Source organism: Phasianus colchicus, chromosome 25 (assembly GCF_987193195.1).
Source record: "Phasianus colchicus chromosome 25, bPhaCol1.hap1.1, whole genome shotgun sequence".
NCBI classification, from domain to species: Eukaryota; Metazoa; Chordata; class Aves; order Galliformes; family Phasianidae; genus Phasianus; species Phasianus colchicus.
This window is the reverse complement of record NC_143460.1, coordinates 1,324,286-1,347,375: the sequence shown is the minus strand read 5'-3', so window position 1 is coordinate 1,347,375 and position 23,090 is coordinate 1,324,286. Positions and strand designations below refer to the sequence as shown.

The following is a 23,090-nucleotide window of genomic DNA, read 5'->3' as shown; positions in this document are numbered from 1 at the left end:
TTGGTAACAATAAACCCTGCTTTTAATTTATGCTAATATGTAGGGTTGTGGTGACAGTAAGAACAAAATTACAGAGTGGCTTTCTAGCTGGTAATTATCCCTCCATTTTCGTTGCTCGGGAAGATGGACACACAATTATGCTCTCTTGCTGTATATTAATACGGATTCTTGACATCTTCAGCAGACCTGGAGCTGTCATCGGGCTTTTTGTCTACTTTAATTGAAAATTAATGGTTACTGTGTTACCACGGAAACCGTGGCAATGGACGCCAATAGCGCTCACATATCAAACAGGCACTGGTGGCATTGTCTGTCCGTGTTGACCTTGAAAGTTAAAAGAAAAACTTAAATTAAAATAATAATAATAATAATAATAATAAAAGGGGAGAGGGGTTTGAAGGAAGGAAAAACCTCAGGAACGGAGTTGGGTGCTGGGAATCAAAGGGAGGAGAGAAGGAAAGAAAAGAGGGCACAGAGGGAAAAACTTGGTGTCCTGTGTGCCTTTAAGGGGAAGGGAAAAAAAGGCTGAAAGTGAGAGAGTCGGAGCAGAGAAGCAGCGTGCAGCTCTGGGATCCTTGTGGGGACATCGGAGCCAGAGTCCCTGGGAAGGGAGGGCAGGCAGGTAATGGGTTGTGTGCGGAGAGAAAGTGGTCTGGGTCAGGAGCTGGGACCCCCTCCTGCTGGGAGCGTGGCTCTGGGCGTTTTGCTTCCCTGCTGTCCTCCCGTCTGCTCTCCTCCCATGCGCCCTCAGCAGAGCTGTCACCAGCCGGGCAGTGAGACCCCAAAGCAGCTTTGCAAAGCAGAGCCCCAGATTGGCCTGCTGGGGTGCAACTCATGCTCGGTCTGTGTGGGGGAGCTGCAAGGGGATGCAATCAGGAGATGCTGGGTGCTCCAACCCATCCTGCTCTGTGCAAGGAGAGGGTTTTTCTGGGGACTGCTGGGTCCCATTCCCATTCTTGCCACAGCCCTGTGTCCATCTGTCCGTCCTCCAGCAGTTCCCAATGTTCTGCAGGACCGGCCTTTTCTCCTCCCTCCTTGCTCCCCATCACACTCCCAGCACTCTCAGTCCTGCTCTCAGCAGGGTTGGAGCACGGGGAAGGGCAGCCACTCCGTTTTCCCATGCACCACAAATGTCACCTCGCTGCAGAGAGCTTTGCGGGGACATTGCCAGCTCCCAGGAGGAAGGCAGAGACATCCCCAGGTGGGAGGCATTGAATGGGCATGGAACAGGAGCAGTTCCATCAGAGTAAGCCAGTGACAGGCTGTGCCCCGTAGCTCTGCTCTATGCACATCCCATAGTCCAGCAATGGGGTGGTTGTGGTGGAGCTGCCACTCAGCACCCACACACCTTCCTCATCCTCACTGCTTCCACATCTCTGAACACAGTGCCAATGGGAGGGAGATCCAGGGCCTCCAAATCCCCGGTGCCCTGGGAGCCCGTCCTCTTCCTGAGCAAACAAGAAGGCAAACGTGGCAGAGGCGTGCCTGGAAGCGGAGTCTTTTTTCATTTTCCCTGCATCCCTGATCCCAACCTTAATCCCTGCTCTGAATCCTGTCAGCCCGGCTGTTCTCGTGCTGACATTGCTGCAGGCACCTTCCCCGCTGCCTTCCCTCAGATCTGCCTCCTCCTGGGACACCTAAAGAGGACTCCGAGCTCTCTGTGCCGCTGTGCCATTCGCTCCGTGCCCTGCAGCAAAGCGATGGGGGTCCCGGGGGGATGGAAGGGCGGAGGGGGACGGGCTGTGGGGACGGGCAGTTCTGGAGCAGGGATGGGGCCAGGGGCAAAAGCAAGAGTGAGGGGTGGGCAGGGATGGGTGCTGCTGCCTCTTCTCAGAGGGGGTCTGCATGATGGGACCACGCACAGCTTCTGTTGCAGGGCCCAGCTGGGAATGATGGCTGCATGCAGTGCATGGGTGCTGCAGGGAGCTGCTCAGGGCACGGGAATGGGAATAGAGAGGCATTTCCAATGGTCCTTTAAAAAGCAACAAATCACATGGATTTAAATGTTGCGAGCAATAAGAAATGCATATTTTCTTGAACATACCACTTCCCTATGAACTTAAAATCCATCATTAACCCCGAAACCCAGCTGTACCCACAGCCCAAACAAGGTATTTCTGCTCTGGGGGCTGTGGATGGAGGGAGGACGCAGGGGACTCTAAGCACCTGGGGGCCCCGGCTGCATAGTGGCAGCCCCTCTCTGGCCCAGTGCTGACCCAGCTTCTCCTATCTGCTCACTTATTCTCCTCTGAGCATGCACACGGACGTGGAGGGGCTCAGACCCGGCCGAGGGCTGCAGTAACCCGACGCGGGGGCAGAGGGGGAGGGCTGAATTCCTTCAAGAGCCTGAAAATATCTTTCTTTTTTGAAATGTTTGTATAGCATGACTTGGCCGATTTACCTCATAATATCTCACGTTGGCCTAAAGCCGAGGGCATTAGCGAAGCTGTGAGCCAGATAAATGATTCTAGCGCTTTTTCTTCTCCATATCTGCTCTTACAATAAAAAGGGCCCTTTCCATCCAGCCGCTCCCGTTAACCCAGGCGGTGCTGGGCGCAGTCGTGGTCCCCAGGAGCACTGCTTGCACACAGACAAGCACCAGCACTGAGGGGGCTCAGGTGGGCCATGTCAGAGTGCACTGCCACGCTGGCCAAGGAGGGGAAGGAAGGGATGGAAGGGAAGGAAGAGGAAGATTAGAAGCACCCGCATCCCCGCTGGGCACTGAGCGGTGCAATGTGGCACGTGGGATCTGCTGGTGCTCTGCTGCATGGTTTGGTTTGCAGAAGGGGCTTGCATGTGAAATAACCTCAATTAACCTGCAGAGAATCCCCAGCCCTTTCTTTGTGATGCTTGCAGGGAGTGGAGAGGACCTGGGGGGCCTCAGGAGCATGTGGGGGTGCCGGCGGATGGCTGCAGAAACAATGGGGGGTCAGCAGGACTCCTATCCCCATCAGCTCACATCCCACAACAGAGCTCGCTGTGACCTGGAGCAAGAAGGTACTAATTTCACTTAGCTCAATTGCTTTAAAGCAAGAACAATTCCACCAGTGCTGGAAGTGCTCAGTGTGTGGCTCCGAGCTGGAGCTGTGCTGGTTTGGCAGGGGATGCAGTGGCTTCTGTGTCGATCACAGCAGCTTCATGCCACACATTTGGGTGCACATGAATGGGAGTGTATTACTAAGAGTGGTGCTTTCCCAGCCGCTTCCCACAGCGAGACCTCACCTCTGCACACCAGACAAGATGGTGCAGCTGGAGAGACACCAGCCTTGCTGAAACCTGGGTGGTGCAGTGTCAGAATTGCTGCTGGGTACTGCTAGAGCAAAGACAAGCACTGAGCAATGGGCACAGCCAAGCAGAGTGCTGTGCAATACCCATGCGACACACATGTGTGTGCAGGGCATGGTGATACTGCTCCTTTCCAGGTGCTCTGGGATTATTGCACACCAAACCTCCAGGGAAACAGTTTTCATGCATTTAAAGAAGTGATGAGCCACACAGGGAGGAACATGTGCTGGGCTCATCTGCAGCAAGGCAAACGCAGCAGGGTCTTTGGGACACTGCTTGGAGAGATCAAGGATCAGAAGTGATGCTGTGTTCGAGCAGTGATCCCACCTGAAGAACCAGAATCTGAACTCCACTGAAGACACAGAGGGGGTGGGGGCCTCACTGCAGGCAGAGGTGCACATTCAGCCGCAGCCCAACTTTCCCAAATGCCACTGCTGTGCATCAGGGATATTGGGCACGTGCTCTGCCCAGGCTCCTGCACCCATCCCATCACTGTCAGGTACCTCGTTTGGCCCGGGGGGAATTATGCCACAGATAATTGCCTGTTTCCTGGGTGCTGCGATTGGGCTCCGGGGTGAGGGTTCGGGACGAGCCAAGCTGGGTGCGTACCTCCCTGCACGGCTGAGCTCATGCTGCAGACATGGATGAGGTCACCGGGATAATTGCTCTCCCGAAGCGCCGTATCTTGCTGGAAGAGGCTGTTACGAAGGCGGAGAACTTGCTAAGGCAGAAAGTACGTTGCATGCCCCTGGCCGAGGGGAAACTCAGCAGCAGAGCGTGCCAGGACCTCCAAAACTCAGCCCTCGGGCTGCAGGGCACGGCAGGGGAGGAGATGCCTGCAGCTGAGCTGGAGCTCTTGGGGAAGGCAGGGCCCGTGCCTCAGTTTCCCTGCATGCATAGCGCCTTGCACAGCACTCAGAAAGCATTGCAAAAACATCCCAGGAACGATGGCATCACCCATCTGACCCTCCTTCCTCCCACCAGGGAAAGCACCGATGAGTTTCATCCCCCAGTACGGCACTGCTGCAGCCTCAGGGTGACCCCAGCGCTGCCCTTCCCGCAGCCCTCGGCGGTTCCCTTCGTTCTGCTCTCAGCTGGTTCTTCTCCCCGCGGCCCCATGACAGGTATTTGAAAAGCTGAGAGCAGCCCTATCGCATCCCGCAGCCACTGGGACAGCCAGACGGCGAGGAGATGGAATCAGAGTGAGCTTCGTGGGGAAACAAACAGAAATACTTTTGTCAGCACACCAGAAAAAAAAAAAGAAAAAGAAAGAAAAAAAATGAGAAGAGGGGGAAAAAAAAAAAGAAAATAGCCACTCCATGGAAAAAAATCAGCTCTTTCCTGAATAAAGCAGAAAAAAATGCTGCCGTATTGAGCTGTGACATATGGTTACACAAATAGAAACCACAGAGGGGAAAATCATGTTTTCTCTTTCATTATTTATCACTCTCTAACTGTCTCCAGCTGGGTGAGTAAACAGCCTCATTGGGCTGTAATGAGAACAGCCTGCTGCCACTGTGCTCCGGGCTGCCGGATCCATGCGTGTGTGTGTGCAGGGCTGCGAGTGCTGCATTCCCAACCCTATCCCCATCTACATCCCCAGCTCTATCTCATCCCATCCCATCCCCATTCCTGTCTCCATCTCACCTCCACCCCCACCACATCCCCACGCCATTCCCATCCCCATCCCATTCCCATCCCCATCCCATTCCCATCCCCATCTCATCCCCATCCCCATCTCATCCCCATCCCCATCCTATCCCCATTCCCATCTCCATCCCCATCCCACAGCGACATGCAGTCCCAGCACTGTGACATCCTCTGTTCAGTGAGCACTAACTGTGTGCAGGCACAGTGGCTGCTCCTGGCGATTATTCGGGGAGTGATGTGACGTGCCCCATTTCCTCCCCATGAGCCACACTGCAGATTGACTCCTAAGTGTCCCGTGAAACAGCCGTGTCAATGGCACACTGAGAAAGCATCAGTGCAGTCGTGGGAGGCGGTGGAGGACAGACTGTGCTGCTTTCTTACTCTGATTTCAGCCACTGCATTGCCAGCTCTGCACACTGCAGGGTCCCATTGCTGTGCCCATGGTCATGCTGCTCCCTGAAGGCATTGCCCATCCCATCCCACTGCTCCCCAAAGGGCACTTCTGTGGCTCTCAAGGTACTGAGGACCAGGCCACGGCCACACTCCCTTCCCACCGGGACTGCAGTGATGTCCCCTTTGGAAGAGGTGCCCATCTCCACCAGCCCTGCTGGGGTCCCTGCACGTGGATGGCAGCAGCTGGCCCATGCCCTCCAGCCCCGTTTCCTTTCTGAGGAGAGATCAGCCTTTTGGATTCAGATCCCCCCGATTAGGCTGTGGATTAGGCTCTGAATTAGGTCAGAGTAACGGAGGGTCCCTCCTCGCTGCCTCCTTCTTTCCCTTCGCATCTTTCTTGGCCCCAACCCACTTGCATAGACTGAGGGCACGAGGCTCCATCAGCCTCTCCTCCCAGCACCCAGTGCCCAGCACGGGGACCTCGGGGCCATCGCATCCATCTGAGCGCTTTGGGGGTAGACAGTTCTGGCTACAAGGCAGCAGTTCCTTAAAAATGAGCAATGGGGATGAGCAGTTTCCCATGGAGACTGACCCACTTCTCTAGCAGAGAGCAGCAGCCGTCCCTCTGCCACGAGCAGCACTCCAAGCAGGACCCCGTCCCTCCAACAAATGAAGAGCTATCAGCACTCGGCTGCATTCCCAATGCAAACTGACCCAGTTTTGAATGCTCTCCTCCCACCTGAGGAATCGTATATGCCACATTTGGAGTGAAACTGGGTCACTGTTGAACAAAGGTCACGAAAGAACAAGAAAAGACTTTTCAGTCGGAAACCCCATTTTCCACGGTCCCAAATAAAGTTATAAATAGAGTGGCACAAATGTGCACGAAGCAAAAGAGCCGCGTGTTTACCCAGTACAGCCAGCTGAAAAATCCAGCTTGAACCAAACACCGATTTCACCACAGCTTTGCTTCCTGCAAGCTCACAGGGCTGGGGGGGGGGGGGGGCAGTCAGAAGGAGCAGAGAAGAATCTGGTTAGAAGCTGACCTTCTCCTGCTAAACCTTTGCCCCCTCCCAGCGTGGCCATTGCTGCGGGATGGGGGCATTGCTGAGCACCCCCAGGGGACAGCCCGGCCCGCCATGCGCCCCATCCCATTGCCATAGCACTGAACCAAAGCCCTCTTACAGTAAGTGCTCACTCAGCTTTCACAATGCCAGCTGATGATCTAATCCTGCCCGCTGCCCCGGGAAGGGATTGCACTCGGGGCTCCTTTCCGCAGAATCCCAGAGATGAGCACCAGATTTGGAGTCATTGAGAAACACTGACAAACAAGCAAATGAAGGGGAAAGCGTGGGGCTGAGCTCGCCGGCAGGCAGCTGCGCAAGGGACGCTTTCCAAAGGGCAGGCAGGGGTGAGCAGGGGCTCGGGGGGATCACAGCCTTCTCAAGCTCCTTATGGCTGATCCCAGCGCGTGAGCAGTGGGCTGGGAAACGTCTGCCTTCACGTGAGGAGCACGGAGCCCTGGTCCTGAGATGGGCGGCTCTGACCCCTTGCTGGGCTTGGTTTGGAAATGTTCTTGTTTGCTGGCAGCTTTGCACACACACACATCTCAATGTCTAGTACATATACAGCCAAACTCTGTGCGTATTTTCTGTTAACATCCTCCTCGTGTGGATTTTAATGAATTGGCATCAGGCGAACACGATCGCTAATCAGCAAACGTTAATTTTACAAAAGGACAAAAAGAGGTTTCGCTCTAATTGATGGAAAATTGGTCATTCCATGCCGGGTTATTTCTCCGAGCTCAAGCAGCTCTCATCCCCAGCGCTGTGCCATGAGCCTGGGCTGGATGGGAACGCCCTGTGCCATACCCACTGCTGTTGGTTATGGGTTGGGCTATGGGATCCCTGCTCCCATCGGGGCTGCCTTCCATGCTCCACACACTGGGGCTGCTCAGGCTTTTATGGCAACGCGATAAGGCAGCTCTCTGCGATAGGAATCTTCGCCTTCGTTAAAGGCAGGAGAAAAAAAAAAAAAACAACCACACCACGTTGCATTTTGAAGGCTCACAGGGACAGTTCATTAAGCAATCAGCTCCTTTAATGAAATATTTCTTTGTTAAAATATTCATTGATCTGCTGCAGTTTTGCATGCAGAATGGAAAGGACCGCGGCCCAAACTCTTTTCTGCAGAGCATTCCCAAGCAGATCGTGCCCCTGTCATGGGTGTGAGAACCCCCCCTGGGAGGAGCAGAGACATGGGGTTTTCCCCTTGTTTTTTCCTTCTGTATCTCAGCCCAGTGATGGCAGGCAGCAGGATGAGGAGGAAATTGGGTGAGAACATGTGGAAATGGACAACTGCAGTGTGAGCAGAGGTTGTGGGGGGTCGAGGGGAGGGTTCAGTTCTGTTGGGGATGCACTGAGGACCTCTTCCAGTGGGGCTGTGGGCTGATGCCATGGGGTGAGGGAGGAGGAGGGAGCACGGGGAGCCGGGCCGAGAGCATTGGCAGAGGAAGAAAGAGAGGAGGGGAAAAATGTATCCTGAAATGAACAACTGCAGACAAAGGGCCAAGTCTGGCTCCCCCCCTTCCTTAAACCTTACACCATGAGTAATCCCAGCTCTGCGGCGCAGTCACCGCGTGCGGGTGAGCATCTCCCCAGGGAAGCAGGGCAGACAAACACGGAGCGCAGCCGTCCCGCTCCGGATGAGTAACGTTATTTGAAAAGCAGAGACATGACAGAGAAGGGAGAGGGGAAAGGAAAGAAGTAAAAGCAGCACACATGCAAGGAGAGAGAAGTTGGGGGTACTGTGGCTCTGGGTGCCGGCATGGCACAGCATGGCACAACATGGCACGGCATGACATAGCGTGGCACGGCACAGCATGGCATGGTGAAATATGGCACAGCGTGACATGGCGCAGCATGGCATGGTGTAATATGGCAAAGCAAGGCACGGCATGGCACAGCGTGGCACAGCACGACATAGCACAGCATGGCACGACATGGCAAGGCATAACATGGCACAGAATGGCTCCACTGCAGTGCCGTGGTGCCGGCTCACTGTTGGCGTGCTGCAGCGCACTGATCCACTGCCCTGGGCTCACTGCCTCCTCCCTCTCTCACACTGAAGCTTTGCAGGCACTGAGGAAAATTGGTCCCTGTCTGGAGCCCTCCTCCCCCCCCCATTTCCTTTTCTCTGTGTGTGGGAGCAGCACACCCACATCACACCCACAGCTCACTGACGCCTCTGTGCAAAGAGGGGAAACTGAGGCACGGCACTGTGAACCCCGTGCTGTGCTGGGGACGCTGCACCCTCTGCAATATCCCCAATACATGAAGGCTGAGCTCCACTCCCCGGGGGCTTTCTGTGTGTGTGTGGGGGGGGGAGCTGTGCGGGATGCAACGCGGTCTGTCACTTTAACAGAGAGCCAGGAGCCTCTCATCACTTACAGTAACTCAGTGCATCATTGCTTTGCCTTGCGCAACACGTGCGCTGCTCCAAGAGCCGTGGGCTGCCAGCACATCCCATCCACCTCCTGCCCCCAGTGCCCGCATGGCCCAGGAGGACCATGTAAATGGTGGAGCTCCAGAGTGCTGCCAGGCACCACTGTGCCAAGGGCTGCACAGAAACACGGGCTGTGCTAGAGTGAAAATAGGATTTTCTGCTTTGCACTTCGGAAGGGATGGGAATTTGGGGCTAAGCTCTGTAAATGCACTGTGCCCTCCCTACTAAATATTATTCCAGAAAAGATGGCACTCTCCCCGTTTTCCACATTTTCCCATCCCCAGATTTGATTTCCCTTCTTTCCATCTTTTATTTTTTACCGTCATTATTTTACTTTTTGTCTTGTAAGGAATCAGGGAAGAAGCAGAATCCGGGGCTGTTCTCATCCTCATCCTCTCACTGATTTTCAAACAAGAATCAGCTTTTCTTTTTCAAGCTGCTCTGCCACAGCAGAAAATATTTCAGCTTTCTATCAACCTGATGGCAAAACGGAGTCATTCCCTTCCAGGTAACCGCCTCTGATTGAGAACATCCACTCACCAAAGGTTTTCAGTGCTCTGGTAGGGGAAGCAGAAGAGGAGAAAAACCCCAAAACAAGTCCATACACAGTGCTCCTGCAGCTGCCCCACACACTGTAACCCCATAGCTGTGGGGTTCTGGTGCTGTCAGTGTGTCTGGCAGAGGTGTGCCTACATCCCACTGCATCCCACTGCATCCCACTGCATCCCACTGCATCCCACTGCATCCCACTGCATCCCACTGCATCCCACATCCCTCTGCCAGGCTCTGCAGCTCCTTCTGAACAAAGAGGGATCTCTGGGCCGCCCTCCATCCACCACCTCCCCTCGGTGGAAGCCTGCCCACGTCTTTTTGTGCAAATCCTTCCCTCTCGGATGCTATTTGATGTCTTCAAAGGGGCTATTCTTATGTGGAGAAAAGAGGGCGAGCTCAGGTCTGACAAGGCTCTTCGCTCGCAGCTATTTTTTCACTCAGAAAAGTGCCAGTTTGGGATTTCAAGACAAAAAAAAAAAAAAAAAAAAAAAAAAAAAAAAAAAACCCAACATATTCTCTTCTTTGCAGGCTGATATTTGGGTGAAGAACTTGCAAAGTCGGGACACTGCGTCACCATGGGGATGGGGAGGGAGGAAGGGGAGCGAGCACATGGCTGTGTGTCCTGGGGGGAAACAAAGCTCTGCATGCCATGCAGACACCTCCGGACAGTCTGAGCCACCACAGGCAGTGGCACATGGTGCCTGTCCCCAAACCAGGGGAGCCCCAAACCAAGGAAATCCCTAAATAAAGGGAACACATACGAAGGGGACCCCTAAACAAGGGGACACCAAAACCAGGGGATCCCACACCCAGCGTATCCCAAATCAAAGGGCTCTATACCCAGGGGCCCACAAATTAAAGGATCCCTAAACAAGAAGATCCCAAACCCAGGGGGACCCAAAACCCAGAGGACTCCAAACCAAGGGAAACAAGGACACCCCAAACTCAGGGGGATCCCTAAATAGGGTGACCCCACACCATGCAAACTCCTAAACAAGGGGACATCCAGGGGACCCCTAAACCAGGAACCTCAAACCCAGGGGACCCCAAACTGAGGGGGACCCCAAACCATGCACAAACCTGAGGGGACCCCTCAGCAAGCAGACCAAGGGGACCCAAGCCATGGGGACCCTGAAAAAGAGGACCCCACACCCAGGGGATCCCAAATGAAAGGACCCCTAAACAAGGAGACCCCAAACCCAGAGAGAGCCCTAAACAAGTGGGCACCAAACCCAGGGGACCCCAAACCATGGGGACCGCTAAACAAGGAGACCCCCAACCCAGGGTGACTCCACACCAAGGGGACCCAGCGAGCCCCAAAAAAGGGGCCCCAAGCCCAGGAGGGGCACAGCTGAGGCCCCATATGCTGGGCCTGCTGTTCTGCCCCACGGACATTCCAGGTGCACAGCTTTTTGGCTGAAAAATAGCTCTGATTTTTGTTCTCGTTTTTTTTCCTGTTAAAACGAAATGCTCAAGAAAAGGGGGAAAAAAAAAAAAAAAAAAAAAAGGAAAAAAAAAAAGTAGTGAAAAAAAAACTTCTCATTCCAATTTCACTTTTAAAACTATTTAATCTCTCCAAAGCCCGGCGATGTCCACTGAAGCACAAGCAGTGCTCCCACGTTGGTGCAGCTGAAACAAACTTCGGCACTTTGCAGAAAAGTTTCTTTCCCCGATCCCGCGTGAGATTTGCTGAGCCGCCCCCGAGGCAGAGCCCCCCCCCCCCGCAGCCCCGGCCCCGAACAGGGTGGGTTTGGGGTCTTACAGCCATTCTGTGATTTGGGGGGGAGGGGGGGAGGTGGGTCCCCATCGCCGCGCTGTGATTCGGGGTGTTGGGCCCCCAGTCCAGATGTGGGGCGGCAGATGGATGCCGGCTCGGCCGCACTGCCGCGGTGGGGAGTCGGTGCTCTGGGTGGGCGTTGGGGGGCGAAGGGGGGTTCGGGGGTCACCCGCTCGCCTTTCCCCTCCGCACAGCGGATCGCTGCCCAACCCCCCCCCGCTCCCCGTGCCGCCTCCGGAGCCGCTCCGCCCCGTGCCTCAGTTTCCCTTCCAACGCTTTTCCACCGGGAGACCAAACGCGGCGGCAACCAATTAACGCGGGCACTAATTAACAAAAAAGGGGGAGGTGGGGGGCGGCACCGCGACCGGCAACCGCGGGCGCACGCGGGTGGGGACGGCGCTTCCCCCACACAAAGCGGCGGGCGGGCGCGCTCCCCCCTTCCTCCCTCCTCTTCCTCGGGGGGGTGGGGGGGGCGGGCGGGGAAAGCGGCTGCACCTGCTTTAGAGGAACTATGGTAGGGCGGCCGGCGCCCGCCCCGCGCCGCCGCGCCCGCGCCGCCGCCGCCACCGCCGCCGCGCCGAGCGGAGCCCCGGAGCTGAGCGCGGAGCGAACGGCCCCGGCCCGGCCCCGGGCTGCCCGCGCTCCGCACGGCCCCGGCGCGGCGCCGCCCAGCCCAGCCCAGCAGCCGCCGCGGGGCTCCAGGGGCGGCGGCGGTGCCGGTGCCGCTCGGGCCGCCATGGCGCTCCGCTCCTAAAGCCGTCAGCAGCCCCGGCGCGGCCGCCCCGTCGAAGTTTTTTCGGTGGGGAGGAAGAGGAGGAGAGGAGGAAAAGGAGGAGGCGGTGCGGCCGCATGCCCGCCGCGGGCCCGCGCTCGGCGCGCTCAGGTGGGTGAGAGCGGAGCGAGGGGGCGACGCGGGACCCCCCGCCCTATCGCGACCGGCAGGTGTGGGGCTCGGGGTCTCCGCGGCCCCGGAACTCTGCGGGCACGGCCCCCCCTGCGTTCCCCCCCCCCGCCCCACTCCGCGCCGCTCGGAAGTTTGTGCGGCGCTCGGACAAAGGCGGAGGGAGCGGGGTCGGTGAGTGCGGGGCTGCGGGCGGAGGGGGGCGGCTCGGGGGACTCCGCTCCGTGTGTGGGGTGGGGGTTCGGGTGTGCGGGTGCCGGGGGCGGGCGGGGGGCTCTCCCCCCCCCACCCCCTCCCCCCGAGGCGTTTCCCCGCCGGCACCGGAGGAGGAAGAAGCGGGGGGGCCTTTGGGAGTGGGGCTCCGATCTGACCCCATCCCCCCCCTCCCCTTCGGCCCGATCCGCTCCGCAGCCCCCGCCGCTCCGCGCCGCGCTCCTTTGTTGGGACTTCGCCTTTCCCCCTTCGTTCCGTTGCTCGCCGCAGTTTTCACGCCGGCCGCTTTGAGGGCTTTTTCTTTTTTTGATTACCATCATTTTATCATTATTATTCTTTTTCTCCCTGCCCTCTCCTACCGTTCCCCCCCCCCCCCCTCCACGCTCCCTTCCCTCCGCATCCCGCAGCCGTTCCCTCGTTCGGGAGCGAGAACTCCGAGCGGAGCGGCCCCAACTTTTTGTACCGCACCGCCGGGCCAGACCCGCGGCCGTCGGACCGCTCCGAGGTGAGGGGGGGAAAGGTGGAAAAAATAATTAAACGCAATAATAATTAAATTGCGAGGGGCTACGGGAGAGCCCCGCAGGTTGGGGGGGGCGGTGCGGCGGCTTTCGGGGTTCGGTGCCTTTGTTCGTCGGGGCGGTGCGCCGAAGGGGCTGTAGGGAGGGAATGGGGCCGGGGGGGTTACAGCGCATCGCCCCCGCGGTGGGACAGCCCCGCCCGAAGGATCCCGGCGGGGTTTGGGGTGGGGTGGGAGGGGGGGGCTCGGTCCTTCCCCGCCGGTGTCACACGGCCGCGATTTGGTGACGGCCGCTCAGTGCCGCGTCGGCGGAGCGCTCCGGAGCAGCGCCGGGAGAGAACAAGTGGAGCGCGGTCGGCTTTTCATTTTCCAGCTGAAAATCTTTTTTTTTTTCTTTTCCTTTTCTTAAAAATCCACCGACCGATCAAACCCAAAGCGCGGAGCTATCTCCCCTTCTCCTTCCCCGTCTCCCCTTCTCCTTCCTCCTCTCCCCCGCCATCGCCGTGCGCTTTTAATTCGGGTAAATCAGAACGCTCCGTGCTGTGCTGGGTGGGTAAAGTTGTGCTGGGGCTCTGCTCTGCTTTGCACAGCCCTGAAGGAATCCTCTCCCGTTTCTCCTGAAGCCTCCGGACGTGTTTGTAAAGCAATAAAAATAATAATAATAATAATTAGTTCTTCGTTTCTGTATTAAAAGCTTAGCTGAACCAGAAGTAAGATTTACTTTTTAAAAAATTATTATTATTATTATTATTTTATGTATTTTTTTCTGTGTTAAAAATCTCCACCGTGCGATGGGAAATCAGTGCAGTGCAGTGGGACCCGTTGGGGTCTGTGTGATGTCCCCCCCTTCAATTCCCAACGAACAGAGCTCTGGGGCTCCTGCAAAACCCAACTCGGAGTTTCTTTCTTTTTATGAATTCCCACCTTTCCTTCAAGTCTAAAACCCAACATGCCCCCGGGGGTGGGTGGGTGGATGGATGGATGGAGAAATAAGCGGGTTTGTAACATTTCTCATATTCCTTCCCCCCCCCCCCCTTTTTTTTTCTTTTTGTTATATTCTTTCCTTGTTTCAATCTAGATGAGCAACGGGGAAAGGCCGTGGGGTGAAATTCTGTGCGTGGTGTGGGGCTGTGAGTGGGGCCATGCTTGGGGGCTGCTCTGTTTGTGTATGTGGATGTATTAATTACTGGGGGGGGGTTGCTGTTGGGGCCCCGCCAGCTCCGTGTTGGGTCAGCCCGTGCGTTGCTGGGCGCAGTGAATTCTCTTGAGCTGCTGCATGGAGCCTGGATTTGGATTTGGGGCAGAAGAAGAATAGGGAAAATCCCCCCCATCCTGGCCTCAGGGGGGGTCCCCCAGCAGCAGAGTCCTGGCAACGCTGTGTGTGGGGAAGGGGAGCGTTGGGGCTGTGCCTTTATTGAGGGAAGGTGCAAGGAGAGGGCGTAAAGATGCGCTTTGGGGTCGTGGCCTTCCCTCCTTCCCCCCCATTCCCACCTGGGAAAAGGGTGGCATTGCACTGAGACCCCACTAATTTTCTGTCCTCCCCCCCGTCCATGACTTTTATACAGCCGTGTTTAAAAGTAGCACACGGCTGTGTCTGTCGGTGCCGGGGGCTCAGGAGGACTCCTCTCGCTGCGGGATGTTTTCCCTTTGCCGGGCTCTGCTGGAGCCTGGAGCGCTATGGCTGCGGACTGGGGGGGGGGGTCCAGCAGTGCCTCCAGCCCCACTAGGAGTGAGCGCCGGGAATCTCCTGCGCTGCGCTGTCCGCTTCGATTTCCATCTCCTGCGGCTGAGCCGTGAGCTGGGGACGGAGCGATGGGGGCAGCGGAGCTGTAACGCGCCCGGGGTCGGACCCGCCTGCAGCCCGGCGGTGTGAGCGCACGGCCGGGTCCTGTGGGCGCTGTGCGGGGCTGCACCGCTCGCTGTGATGCTCAGGACTGGAATCGCTTTGCAAAGTTCTGCTCCGATGTAAACCCCGCGGGTAGCACTGCTGGGGATCGGAGCGCTGCGGGGAAACGCGTTTGGGAGTGAGAGGTCCGGGGGGGGGGGAAGTTGGGGCGAGAGGAGATGCTGCGGCCGTGCGCTCTGTGCTCGGGAGCTGCGAGCTGGGCCGGGGATGTCCGTGCGGGGCTGTGCCGAGTTACAGTGCCGGCAGCATTGCTGGGCACGGGTTGGCTCAGCCCTATCTTTTTCTATTAAAAAAAAAAAAAAAAAAAAAAAAAAAGGATAAAAAAGTGAGATTCAATAAAATAAAAGCTGCTGTTGGCCGCGTGCTCGGAGCCGTCAGCTCAGCTCGGCGCTCCCCATCCCCGCGCATTGGCGGGGAGCAGCGCTGCGCTTCGTGCTCCAGCAGGGCTCCTCCTGTGCTGCAGCAGTCGGGTCCGAGCAGCACCAGAAGCACCTCGGGGTGGTGGTGGTGGGGTTGGTGTGGTGTTTCTGGGTTTTGTTTGTTTGTTTTATGTATTTTATTTCTAAGCAGAGCATGGCTGCGAAGCAGAAGGGTTTCTTGCGACTCCTCTGCCTGCACGCATTTATCAGAAGTGTGGAAGGTGTAGTAATAAAACTTTTTTTATATTTTTGGTTTTTTGTTGTTGTTGCTGTTTTGTTTTTGAGGACGGGAGAAGATTCCTTTCAGGTACGCAGGCAGCTGTGAAAACATGCACCAAAAATAAAAATCTTTTTTAACATACCGGAGGGGGGGAGAAAACCCCGCCGGGGGCCCCGCTTTGGAAGCTTTTGAAAGCTGTTTATTCTGCCTCATTGGCAAAGCTTCTGCACGTGACTGTGCTGAGAGGTGGCACAGGGACCCCCCCCCACCCCTTCTCCCTTCCAGTGGTTCTGCTGGGCCGTGGGGCTGTGCTGGGGGGTGAGCAGCTCGGGCAGCAGGCGGTGAAGCAGCGCGTTGCCGTGCACCTTGCCCAGCTCCCTGCACAGCTGGGGTTATTGGGGCGGGATGGTTTGGCTGTGTTGGGGGGCTCATAGGATGCAGAATAGCCACACGTTGCCCAGCACTGCAGCCCAGCTCTGTCCTGCCTGCCCCTCATTGTGTATGAGCACGGAGTTGATCCTGCACACCATAGGGTTTGGTGAGTAACTCTTATTGCTGCTTTCCTGTCAGTTTGTGAGGGGGTCTGCCCTCTGTCTGTGTGTTCTGCATAGGGACCACCTTTGAGGAGCTGTCACGTTCCGTGTCACAGGTGTGCTCAGTTTCAGGGATGCAACCGCTGGGCTGGGTGGGCAGGGGGGTCATGTAGGGAAGGAGAAGAGCAGGGCTGGTGCCGGGGGTGCACTCTGGTTCCCCCCAGAAGTGGGTCAGTGTCTCCTTGAGGTGTGTGGTGATGGTTTGGGGATGTGTTGGGTGCCCTGGGATGGGGCTGCCAGCACGGTGACTCCATTCAGCCGGGCAGTTCTGGAGCTGCTGTCAGCCCCAGTGGTTAAAGCAAGGATGGAGATGCGTCCCCAGCCCTGCTGTACACAAGCAGAGGGCTCTGGGGCCTCAGGCTGTTGTTGGGAGCCTGTGTGCATAGACAGCAGCAGAGCTGCGTGTGTTGTGCATCGGGAGAGGTTGGCTGCCCCAAAACCTGAGGTTGGCACAGAGACCTCCTGTTGTTGGCACAGAGACCTCCTGTTGTTGTCCTGGTTGCTGGTACCCTGCAGCCTCGCCCTGTGCAGGGGCTGTGCTGGCTTTGGGGCTGCTCCAGCATGGAATGCCATCTGACGTGGAAGTGGAGCAGGGCAGCAGTGTCCAAGCAAACCCCAAACCTGTGGCAGTGTGCATTCTGCCTGAGGCATCTCCTCCACCTCTGCCCTGGGAACAGCCCCACCTGCAGCCCCGCATCTCATCCTATGTGTGTCCAGTGCTGGGATGGCAGCTCCCCGCAGCAGCGCACAGCTCTGAGGTGGGAGATGAGCGCAGTGATGTTCACCTTCCTGGGGATGGGACAGGGAGAGAAAATGAAGCGCCTGGGGGGCAAAGTCCTTTAGCTCCTGCAGCAGGAAATGTGGATTTTGAAAATGTGCTGTTCAGGGCACAGCTGCAAAAACCACTTCTGCTGAGATGGGTTTGGGTGGGGACGAAGCCACAGCCCTTATGAACACCATGCTGGGAGATGTGTGCAAGGGGGGTGCAGCAGGAGCGGGGCTGGGCTGCAGGTGCGAGGTGGGAATCAGGGAAAAAGGGGGAAAATGGACAATGGGAAGCTGAGAGCACACCTCGTCCTGCCTCAGTGCCGCGTGCTGGGCCAGCAGGGATGCATCACACAGAGCCGCTGTGCCCATCAGAACTGTAAAGGGGAAGAGAAATGGGGAAGGAGCCCTGACCCCCCCCCTGCACCGGGTGAGGTGTGCCTGGGCAGTCCCACACTGGGATTTGGGGCCACGCTTCCCTCCCGCAGCCGCACGCGTTCCTCTGTTGCTGTGTGTGCAGGCGGAGGTTTGAGCTTTGGTGCTGCTGGGGTTGGCTGTGCTGCAGTGCTCTGCTCCGTGCGTCGGGTCGCAGCTTGGCTCTGCTGTCCTGGGGTGGGGAGCTCAGGGGTCTCTGGATCCATCCCCAGAGGTTGCTCCATTCAGGCTGTTGGCCCTTCACCTTTTCAGCAGATTTTATTGATACTTAACGTGGCACATTCTGCTTTTAGGATCTCTTTGTGAATCCCTTGAAGCTTTCCCCTTGATGCAGGCAGGCTGCAGCCCACACAAACAGCTCTGATGGCAGGGAGAGCTGTGGCCTGAAATCTGGGTCAGGCTTGGGGCTGTGGGATCAAACAGTGCGTGGGCCCTGCAGGTGGCATGGAGCACAGCCCTATCCTCACCATGATGCAAGGGCAATGAAGCAAGTGGCTTCAAAGCAGGGTTGGGGTTAGCAGGTGCCCAGCAGGGCTTGGGGCATGGGGATCACCAGGGGGGTCAGTCCTGCTGGACTTAATGCTTTGTTCAGTGTTCCTTTGCTGGGACGTGCCCTGAGGAAGGGGGCTGTGCCCTGTCCTGCTGCTTCCCCGCACACCTCAGCAGTGCAGCTCAGTGCCTGGCACACACGAGTGGCTTCGGGGTGAAACCATTTCCAAGGGGGGCCATTTCTCACCCTGCCTACACTTCAGGGGTAGATGCAGCTTTGGGGCAGGTGGGAGCTGCAGCCCTGCCCCGTCTCTGCAGTGCTGGCAGTGATGTGACAGCACCGTACTGTAGCCACCCGCTCTCACTTACCCCAGGGTGGGCAGTGGGGTCCCACATGCAGTGATCCCACTGCACCCCCTCACCCTGATGCACCCCATATCCTTGTGAAGGGGAGAAGCCCCCACACTTTGCCAGGTGTGCTTTGCAGTGAGGATGTACCTGATGCTGCGTGCACGGCACAGCCCATGGCAGTGCAGTCGGTGGCACTGTGTGCAGAGCTGTGTGCCTGCACACCCCAACGCCGAGCAGTTTGGGGTTCTCCCGTTGTCAGGAGCTCTGCCTGCACTGTGCAGCACTCAGGCGGTGCAGTCCCTCAGCACAGCTTCCTGTGCTCTGCCCGACGCACTGTACTGCCACGACTGGGGCACCATAGCCGTGCTGCAGAGTACGAGGTGCTCAGGGAAAGTTGTGCCCCACCGCTGCCTTTTTCCTTCTCTCTCCTCGTGAGCAGCAGAATTTCTGGATGGAAACCACACGGAGATGGGACTTGAAGTGGAAAGCATCGGCGCGCAGCAGGCGCTGTGCTGGGGAGAGCGCGCTACGGGTGAATTTTTGCACAACCATCACCAAGTCTGGGACAAAAACTGCAGCATCCACGTTCTTCCCACCATGGAAATAATCGCCGTGTACTCTTTGTGGCTCCAGGATTGCAGTGGGTGTGTTTCTCCTGGATGTCACCTGGGACACCTCCCTGCTGCTCTCCTCTCCGTCGGTGCAGCTGGGCACCTGTGCTGGGGCACCCGTGGGCATTTTCCCTCTCAGGTGCAGAGGGAGGGCAGGGATTTGCACGTTGTGTGTGCATGCACGGCGTGCTGCATGCAGGTGCTGCTGCATGTCCCTGCTGCACGTGTGTGTTGATGATGGGGTGCAAAGAGGCACATGTGTTGTGCGTGAAGGAAGACACTTAAGCCCCAGCCTGCATTTGCAGGGCTTAGCAAGATGCTGGTGTCACAGCAATGCGTCCTGACAGCGGGACGTGCAGGCGTGGGGACGCAGCTGGGGCTGCAGTACAGCGCTGTAGCCGTTCACACGAGCTGTGTGCATCTGTGCACGTGAGCAGAAGTGTTTATCTGTGCACATGAGCACAGGTGTGCGTGCACGGGTTTGTGCAACCATGCACGTGAGCGCAGGTGTGCACACAGTGTGTGCATCCGTGCACCTGAGCAGAAGTCTTTATCCACGCGTATGAGCACAGGTGTACTTGCGCCCATGTGCCCAGACGTGTTGGTGCACAGGTGTGTGTCCGTGCACACTTGCACAGCTGCACACAGCTGGGTCCCGTTGGGGAGCAGCGCTAGGAGGTGCCGTTAATTATTTTGATGGGGTTTTGCAGCAGAGGTGCCCCGCTGCTGAGCGCCGTGCAGCCCTCATCCCGTGTGGACACACGCGTTTTCCTCCCGTTGCTTTTCTTTAATTTCTTTTTTCCCCCCAGGAGTTTGGAGTGGGTTTTTTTGTTGTTGTTCCCTGCGTTTTGTTTTTTTTTTCTTTCTCCCCCACCCGCTTCGTTATCGTTTTTGTTAATTAGATTGTGACGGGAATGGTGTCTATTCAAACAGAGAACCTCGGGGATGTGCGCTCACAAATGCGTGTGTTTCAGTGTTGGGGGTGTTGAGGAGCCTTGAAAGAAACCATTTTACAAATAATTTCTTCATAAAGCTCCTTAAAAGCAAAGCCCCCCCTAATTAACCGATTTGAATTTCCCCGTTAACCGCTCGGTGCTTCCTCGGATGATTAGAAAGGGATATTCATTTATGCCTTTTAAACGCCGCCCCGATTAAAATCAGAGAGATTTTTTTTTTTTTTGCCTTCATCAAAATCTAACATCCTTGAGAAATTAATTTGATGCCTCTTGTTATCAATTAATTGAATCTCGTTGGGAGAGAGCCTGGTGCGGCGGGCGCAGTGCCGGCCCTTCCCTTCCCCATTGCTTTCCCCCTCTCTTCCCCTTCTGCCGCTGCTTCCGAATGCTGTGACATTATAAAAACTCGGCCCTTCTCCTCCTTATTTTCACCCATCTCATAAAATAAATGAATAAAACTTGCTCCCCCCCCCCATCCCTCCTCCTCTGTTCTCTGCAGTTCCTCCAGTACAAAATACCCTTTTTTCGTTCTCCCTTTCCTATAACTTACAGTGGGAGAGAAAAGAAACTTGGTGCTTTAGCAATCTCCCGGCGTCGCGGAGCAGCCTTGGTCCGTCTTTCTTCCCTTTCTTTGCTGGATATTGGATATTTCATTTGAATCTCCCTCTTTTCAATTAAAAGCTCCTTCCCCTCGCCCCGCTCCATTCTCCTCCTCTGTCTCCGCAGTGATTTTCCTTTCTTTAATATTTCAGCTCTATCCCCGGAGACGGATCTGCCCGCGTCTTTTTTTTCTTTAATAGACTTTTTCTCCCTCTATTAAACTTTTCCAATCTTCGTCCCTTTATTTTATTTTATTTTTTTTTACCTTCCCACCTCTTTTAGGCAAAAAAAAAAAAAAGGAAAAGTTATAAAATTTACTTTCCTGAGTGCCCCAGTTCTGTATTTAAATAACTGAGCCAGGAAAACATCGGCGCCGGCTCCATTTGAACTCTCCTCACAGTGAATGCGGTGGGTTTGGGGTTGGGGTCCCACGGTTGGCCCCACTGTCTGCCTTTGGGGTGCTGAGGGCTTTGGGGTGCCGTGTGGTTTGGTTCCCTTTGCTGCGTGGAGCACAGGGGCTGCAGGTGGTTGTGTTGGAGTTCTGTTCCCCTCCAGCCCTGTTCTGCATCCAGCATCAGTGTTGGTTTTGTCTGAGCTTCTGCTGCGTCCCAGCACTGCTGCTTTTGGGCCCCTCTGTCACTCCGGGCTTGAAACCTTCACTCTGGACCTCAGACCTTCTCTTTATCCATGAGCATCTGTAGGGGACCCTAAACCCAGGGGGTCCCACATTTCCTCCATGAATACTTAGAGGGCACCCCAAACTCATCCATGACCCATCCATGGCCCATCTGCAGGGGGCCTCAAACCCACCCATGACTGCCTGTAGGGGATTCCAAATCCCTCCATGAGCATTTGCTGGGGACCCCAAGTCCCTCCACGCACACCCGTGTGGGACCCTAAACCCATCCATAAGCACCTGTGGGACATCCTAAATCTTTCCATGCACATTTGCAGGGAGCTCCAAGTCCTTCCTTGAGTACCTGTAGGAGATCCCAAACCCATCCGTGAGTACCTATGGGGGATCCCAGACCCATCCACAAGCACCTGTGGGAGATCCCAAACCCCTCCATTTGTGGAAGACCCTGAATTCCCTCCATGAGCACTTATGGGGCACCCCAAACCCATCCACGAGCACCTGTAGGTTACTCCAAACTCACCCACAAGTGCCTGTGAGGCACTCCACACCCATCCATGATCACCTGTAGGGACCCAAACCCATCCATGAACGCCTATGGGGTGCCCCAAACCCATCCTGTAGGGGATCCTAAGCCCAACCATGAGTACCTGTCGGTTACCCCACACTCAGCCATGAGCATCAGTGGGTACCCAGCGTGGGGTGCTCCCACTCCTGCCCCATGGTGGGCGCCCATGGGTGGCACTGGGGTTCCCATGAGAGGTTGACTGAGGCCCAGGCACCGAGTCACTATTTAATTAGAGGTCCCTGATTAACAAAACTTGGTGTTCGGCTTCCTCCTGCCCTCATCTTTCCTGGCTCCGAATCAATGGCTTTGATATGCTAATTAGGGAGTAATTTAATTTCAAAAGGCCGCAATTAACAAGGGTGTTGTGGACATGCTGTAGTTAAGCGGCGTAATCTAATTTGCATTAGTAACAAGCAGGGACTAATTAGAAGCTTAATTAGACACTTAGACGGCTCTTGTGTTTACTTTCTTAATGAGATGGAGTGGGGCTCTCTCTCTCTCCTTTTTTTAATCTTTTCAAGAGCACAACGGAGGGAAACATGGAATGGAGCCACGTGCCCGGCCCTGACCCTGCTGGGGGGCTTGGGTGGTCCCAAAAAGTGGGGCAGAACCCCCCTATGGAGTCAGAGCATCACTGGGTGCAGTTGGAGCACCACTGGATGCAGCTGGAGCATCATTGGGTGCAATTGCAGCATCACTGGGTGCAGTTGGAGCATCCTCGTGTCTCCAGGTGCGCCTGGTCCAGGTCGAGCCAGCAGTTGGGTGACCCTTTGGGGACATCCCCCCTTGGTTTCTGGGGATGGGGAATGCTGCCCCATCACCCCATGCCCTGAATCCTGGGGTGATGCAGCCCATGGGCAATGTGCAGTGCTCAGTGCTGCCCGGAGGAGTCGCTGGGAGTGAGATGAAAGGGGGAGATGAAAGTGCCTGGAGGTGTGATCCCATTAAAGCGGTGCCCAGGCTTAGCCAATCCTCGGTCCTTTAAATCTCTTCTAATTTCCAGTAATGCTTTAGATTCATTTTAGCTCCCCCGGACTTTTATTTTTAATCCCCTTTCCACATTTCCATGTGTTTATGTGTTAATTAAAGGGTAAAAAGCCATTCTCCAAGCTATCCTGGCTGCCTCGGATTTGGGGCGGCCGTGGAGTGTTCCCACTGCTGTGCGTGGGGCTGGGGGCAGCCACCCCATAGATGCCACATCCCTCCTCCCAGCGCCCACGGCTCCATCCCCTCCACGCTCTGTGCGTCCATCAGGCTGTTAATTGCGTTAATTACAGAGCTCGGAGGTGTTAATTGGAAAAGCCGGGTCCCATGCCTGTGGTGTGTGTGCTGGGGGTGTCAGTGGAAAGGAATGGCGCACACATCGCGGGTTAGCGGCAAGTCGGGATGTCAGGGAGATGTTGCTGCTCAGATTAAGCAATTGTTAATTAAAAAATGACGGTAATTAATATGCTCTGGTTACCATATGGCACTGCTGAAGGCCGGGGGAGGCTTTCATTGCGGAAGGTGCACGCTTCAGTAAAAGGGGGAAAAAAGGCACAGACCTCGCCGTCATCTTTTTTATTATTATCTTTTTTTTCTATTGGGTTTTGTAAAACTTTTATATGAATGGAAATATTTTCATTACGACGAGTGCTTGCTTTTATGACTTCCTGCACAGTGCTGCTCCGTCCCATCCGGGCTGCAAGCTGGCTGCATTGCGGGGATGGGGCCATCCCCCATCCCACCCCATCCCCTCCCATCCCAATCCG

General features: G+C 56.1%; 1 protein-coding gene across 5 annotated transcripts in view; it reads left to right on the top strand.

Moving 5' to 3' along the window:
- The first annotated feature begins 11,856 nt into the window (after window positions 1-11,856).
- The window catches only part of FOXP4 (forkhead box P4), a 42,091-nt gene continuing 30,857 nt past the window's right edge, over window positions 11,857-23,090 (top strand). For 4 of the 5 annotated variants that reach the window (XM_090124342.1, XM_031605823.2, XM_031605822.2 and 1 more), the window contains exon 1: window positions 11,857-12,044. The gene's annotated coding sequence lies outside the window, so the exon portion shown is untranslated. Of the gene's footprint in view, window positions 12,045-12,693; window positions 12,781-23,090 lie in introns of those variants that run through there. The other variant, XM_090124341.1, reaches the window with a different exon arrangement.